Source organism: Oculina patagonica, chromosome 2, assembly GCF_052425735.1.
Source record: "Oculina patagonica isolate OP01 chromosome 2, crgOcupat, whole genome shotgun sequence".
In the NCBI taxonomy this organism is placed as follows: domain Eukaryota; kingdom Metazoa; phylum Cnidaria; class Anthozoa; order Scleractinia; family Oculinidae; genus Oculina; species Oculina patagonica.
Window position 1 is genome coordinate 10,137,355 of NC_135759.1, and position 6,000 is coordinate 10,143,354.

At 36.7% G+C, this 6,000-nt stretch overlaps 1 long non-coding RNA gene across 1 annotated transcript in view; it reads left to right on the forward strand.

Annotated features, from left to right (window-relative positions):
- The first annotated feature begins 5,500 nt into the window (after window positions 1-5,500).
- Window positions 5,501-6,000, forward strand: part of LOC144642982 (uncharacterized) — a 4,328-nt gene continuing 3,828 nt past the window's right edge. The window contains exon 1 of the long non-coding RNA XR_013568819.1: window positions 5,501-5,910. This is a non-coding gene — a long non-coding RNA (uncharacterized LOC144642982). The remainder of the gene's footprint in view (window positions 5,911-6,000) is intronic.

Sequence of the window (6,000 nt, forward strand, 5' to 3'; positions counted from 1 at the left end):
CACTACTGATCGGCCGTCGATAAACCCGGGAACATCGAACATTCCAGAACACAATACTGACATACGGCTAATTGCAATGAGGTTGTCATAGAAAAAAGGAAAAAATCAAATAGGAATTAATTAAGCGCATGCATGAAATTTATTCATACAAATGGCCTCAAAATACGAATAAATCAGTTTATCTTGTTACAGCATAAAAAGGTGTACTCAAAATGTGCAGATAAAAACTCGTGGGTTTTCTGTAAATGCTATCAGTAATGAAACTACGCTTATTAATTCCTATTTACCTTTTTTCTTTTTTCTATGACAACGTTATTGCAATAAGGTGTATATACAAAAAGTCTAAAAATATTTAAAGGAGATAAAAAAAACTAAATGAAAATAACCAGAATAAGGGATTTACCTCGGTGTAAGAACCTGTGATATTTTTCTTTGTTTTGGAGCTTTTGTTTTCCTGCTCTGTATTGCTTTTGACGCTCTTTGTTGCTTTGTTCATTCTTTGTTTTACGTCACCGGTGAGTTTCACAGGTTCTTGCACCGAGGATGAGCCAGAATAAGAAAGAAAGAAAAAAAATGACAGGGTGTTAAATAGTTCCAGGCTCAGATCAAAATAACAATGGCAAGTTGAGAGACGCATTTCTTGTTCACGCGCCCCAGACCAACGAAAGCCATTAAAATCTTTATCCAAGCGATCAATGAAAGAATGAATAAAAAGTTTGAAAATGTCTTTTTCAAAACCAATGTTTTAACCGCGAGCGGTGGATTTTTTAACCAAAATTTCATTTACTGGCAAATGACTGCGGAAAAATTCTTGGAGGCTTTGGAGAATTATAGTCTGTCCACAGCCTCTCTCTTTTTCTACGCAAAAAAGCGAGAGAATCGGCGAGCGAGTTTGAACAACTTCTTAGATTCTAAAAGTCATGGACTACCTATTGACAATGTCTGACATTTCAAAAGTTCAACTACGAACGAAACTGGTAGTACTTAGCTGTTGTCACAGTGCACGTGGACAGATCAGAGCCGAGGGAGTGGTTGGAATCGCTCGGGCGTTCCTAGCTATAGGATCCGGTGCACGCTCTGTACTTGTGGCATTGTGGGCACTAGACGACAGTGCAACAGAACAGCTCATGAGTCGTTTTTACGAGCACCTTGTTCGTGGAGAAAGTGCCAGTGAATCTCTTCACAAGGCTATGAAGTGGATGAGTGGTTACGGCTTTCCCAAGGTTGCCGACTGGGCACCGTTTACGCTGATTGGAGATGACGTGACATTCGATTTTGGAAAAAAATAGGTAAGTTTTTTGTAGAGATATATTTCTATTCAGGGTGCCGAGAAAATGGACAGAATCAAAGTGTCAAAATCCCAAGAATAGTTTTACTGTTTCTTCCTTTGCCACCGAATTGGCTCCACAATGGACGAAATAGAATCCATTACTTCTTGAAGCTCTGTTGTTGGGTACTGGCTATTATTAATTAACATTTTTATATTTACATCTCAGTCTAAAGTTATTGACCGTTTTATCCTATCATAGACTACATAGACGTGCATAGTTACCATTTTCATATTGGCAGGATGTTTCCACCCGTACCTTACTATACCCATATATGGCATTAGGTTGCAGAGTAATGTTTTTTTTTGTTATGAACAAGCTTTCCCGAGGGGATCGCATTATTTACTGTCTTTCTGATCTGCCTTCGTAAAATTCTCTGTTATAGAGCGGTTTTCACTTGAGTGTCGAAAGTAAATTGCGTTTGCTTTGGTTTTGCATTACTATGCTTAGTGATTGGCTTAAAAATCTCGCGCCACTTTCTCAGCCATTCAGAACTAAAACCAAAACCAATCGTGACTCGCTTACGCACGTTTTCCCGTGCTTCGTGCCAGCTACATGTATTTGCTTCGAGTTTTGATTGGTTCATTGGGTTGTCTGGGTCCTTTGTGATTGGCCAGAGTAATTACTTTGGTTTTGGTTTTACGACACTCAATTGAAAACTGCTCTACTTGTAATTGGAAACACCTTGTGTTTCTATAATAAGAGTTATTAAAGTAACGATACTAAGCCTAGATCACACCAGTGAAACAACCTTGTTTTACCGGTGTGAAACAAGCTTAAATGACGAGGGAGACTAGTACTCGAAGACGATTACTAAACATTTCAACGTCGGAGTTGATTTCATAGAAGTGGCATCTGGGACATGTAAGAAATTGAGTTGTTTTAACAAAATGATAGAGTGTAACGGCTTTGGCTTTTCTAACCGATCAGTTTTTAATTTGTATTTTTTTTAAATAAAATGCTGAGAAGGCCAACAAAAGACTATATTTTATCAAATTACTAAAAAGAGCTTGTGTCCCAAGAAAGGTCATTCTTAACTTCTATTGTACATGCATAAGACCAGTTCTAGAGTATTGCGCGCCGGCTTTTCACCATAGCCTTCCCGCTTACCTAAGCGACGATATAGAACGTGTACAGAAACGCGCGCTATTTATTATCGATCCACAAGCATCATATCAGGATATCCTATCAAGTTGCAATCTAAGCACCCTAAAGGAACGACGTTCTATCCTGTGCAAGAAACTCTTTAATAAGATTATGCTCGATAGTAGCCACAAATTACATAAGTACATACCACAGGAAAATGTAAATATGTATAACCTCAGAAGTCAACGTCATTTTCAAGCATGTAAGGCTCGAACAAATCGTTTTAAACATAGTTTTTTTCCTTCTATGTCAAATTTTTAATATAGTTATAATAGATTTTAATAGTTGTATTTTTAATATAGTTATAATAGATTTTAATAGTTGTATTTTTAATAATTTATCTCTGTAAATTTTTACGCAATTCAGTTTTTAGACTGTCATGTAAGAATATCAATAAACTATCTATCTATCTATCTATCTATCTATCTATCTATCTATCTATCTATCTATCTATCTATCTATCTATCTATCTATCTATCTATCTATCTATCTATCTATCTATCTAAATTAATTCTGGTTTGTCTTTATCTTTGTGGGGCTCTTAGAAAGACGGGAGGACTTTTCGAAGGAGATGCCGAGTCAGACAAAAAGCAAGAGGAGACTTGAGAAACTTTGTTTATATGTACAATAGTAAAATTGTTTTTTGCCCATGTTAGTTGTCTCAGAAAGGCATCTTTTTTATGACTAGAGTCTAAAGAATTAAGTTCAACTATCGTTCAACTGGAGGTTGCTCTATTGGTCAACATTAAATGAAAAAATGAAAAATAGCCCGAGAAAATGAAAAAGAGCACAAGGACATTTTTAAATTATTGGTGTCATAATCCTCCTAAACTGGCGTAAGGGCAATCTCTCCTCTTTCTGCATTACCATGTGCAGCAATGTGTATCAAACTCACTGAATGTATCGTGTCAAGTACAGCCCGCTTTGTTGCGAATTCCCCTAACAAAGGTTGAACGCCCAGCAGTCGTCGGCCAGGGACGGCGGAGCAGTTTTCCAGGTGGTGGGGGGGGGGGGGGGGGGGGGGCTGACCAGTGACTTTAAGTGGGGGGCTTAAGAGACTCTTCTCTTAAAAAGTCTTTATTTTTTCGGAAAAAGTGGGGGGGCTAAAGCCCCCCCAGCCCCCCCGGCTCCGCCGTCCCTGCCGTCCCACCATACCATCTTTGCTTCTTTGCTTCCTGTTTTGCACAAGGCAATGGCGCGAAGTTTTTAATACGTATTGCAAAGATCTAACATGGTAAGACCCGAAGAATTGTCTCTCCGATAGCACAACCCTGCGAAAGAAGCTACCTCACTTTTGAAAAGCAACGAAAATAACAAATATAAAAGGCTGTATCAAAATTATCTGATATATTTTTTAGTTCTTTATCTTTATCTTTATTACAATTTAATGGCCCATATAAAAACTACTAATACAATACAATAAAAAGAAAAGTGCCATGCATAAGGATCGTCAGCAAAAGAGATACATACATGGCAGTTATTCCTTACCGTATTTATTCGATTAAACGCCTCCCTCGAATAAACGCCGGGCATTAGGGCAGAAATATTAATAAAACGCCGCCCTCGAATAAACACCACATCATGATGCGGCGTTTATTCCAATAATAAAGGCAAAACGCAAATGCACTAATAATCAAGTTTGAACAAGCCTCAAAAAATGTTTTCTTTGATTGGAACAATGTTTTAAAATATTGAAAATACCTTTTCAGACAAGCACTAAAACATTTTTCTGTTTTTGAAAATTCAAATATTCAGTTACAATACTATTGTTAGCAAGAAAAAAATTGAATTTAAAATAAACGCCACCCTCGTATAAACGCCGCCCTCGAATAAACGCCGCACTCGAATTACGATTTTTTTTATAAACGCTTCGTGTTTAATCCAATAAATACGGTATACTGTATAAATACGTCGACCGCTAGGTGTGTAAATGCTTTTGATTAATTTACTTCGTTCAAAACCTTGTTCTCATAGAAATGAAACAGCGATGAAGGAATGCAATTCAATGGTTGATAAATATGGGGATTTCATTAGCACTTTTCTATTTTTTCCCAAACTGACCAGACAAAGACAACTTTGGTTTAAATATAAAGAAAATACAAGAAAGACATTAAAAATAACGATTTGTTTTCTGTACGTTCCGTCATTACCACGTTATTTCTATCACCGCTATAAATAGCCCAATAGAAATGAAATGAAACAGAGAAATGAAATGAAACAGAGAAAAAGGAATGCAATACAAGGGTTCGGTTAGAGCGGATAAATATAGCGGTCTTTTTGCTGGTTTTTCATTTGTTTACCTAGTTGACATCTCCGAGCTCCTGGATTTCGAAATTTGATCCTCTAGCAGCTCGCGTCTTTGGAGTTTCGCAGTTGCCTCGGTTATGGGAAAGTTTGGTTACGAGCCGCTTGTCTCTATTTCACGCAATAGGTTTTTTAACAAAGAAAATTTTCAGTTATTCCGACTAAAATTCGTCGATCGCTGTATCAAAGTCATGTTATTTCGTTTAATATTTCTTTGTGAATACGAGTATCTGTTACCAATTTACAGACCAATCTTTTGTTTGCAAAAATTGTTTTCATAGAAATGAAACAGAACAAAAGGAATGCAATTCAAAGGTTCCAATCTAGTGAATAAATGGCGTTATTACTTTCTTCCTTCCCTTTGTTGGCAAAAAACACACAACTTAGGCTTGTTGAAAATGTGTACAAAAAGAAAGCAAAAGATTAAAAGAAACGGTCCGTTTTTCTTCACGCGTTGTATAATTATCTCATTCCTTCTCCCGCCTGTTTTGTTATTCTTAATAAATATGTGTTGTTCCCTTTGATCGATTCTGACCAAACCTTTCTTAAAATTTGTCCTAAGAAAGGATAAGTGTTGCCAAAGCCAGCGATGAAATGTTTTTTTTTCTTCACCACTGTAACTTGAAAACTAACACAGTTTAAGCCTAGTTGCTTTTTCGGAAAGAAGTATTTTTATTATCAATACTAAATGCGCTCTGGCCGATCAAGAGTAAAAATCATTTTTAAAGAAAACTGTTCAACAAAATACGTACACCTTTACAGACAGTTAAATTAAAATAATAAAGTCCCCACGACGTGGAGAAAGTCGGTGAATTACAACTTAAAAAAATGTTTCGCTTTTCTCGTAATGTTTACTCTGGGTGCGAAAAGTTTTTCTTGCGCGGCTTCCGGTGTCGACCATGTCTCTATTGTAATGTTCCGACAAAAAAACTTTCTTTATTACAGACAATTGCCCAAAAGATTGACAGTTGTCAGTCATTAAGAAAAGACCAATCAGAGCCCGTTACGTTCTTTTTACCCCCACCACACCCCGGGCATCACGCTGATATATTCTAGATGCTTTATCAGCTTGGCATTATTTGAAGTCTTATCGAGTCAAGAGTGTTACAAATTTCAACTAACGTTAACCAAGGTAGGAGCTTCTATTTAACTTTAAATTTCGAAAATAACAAACCCTATCAAGGTTGCAAAATATTATTATTTTTTTAAAGGACATGTCCAA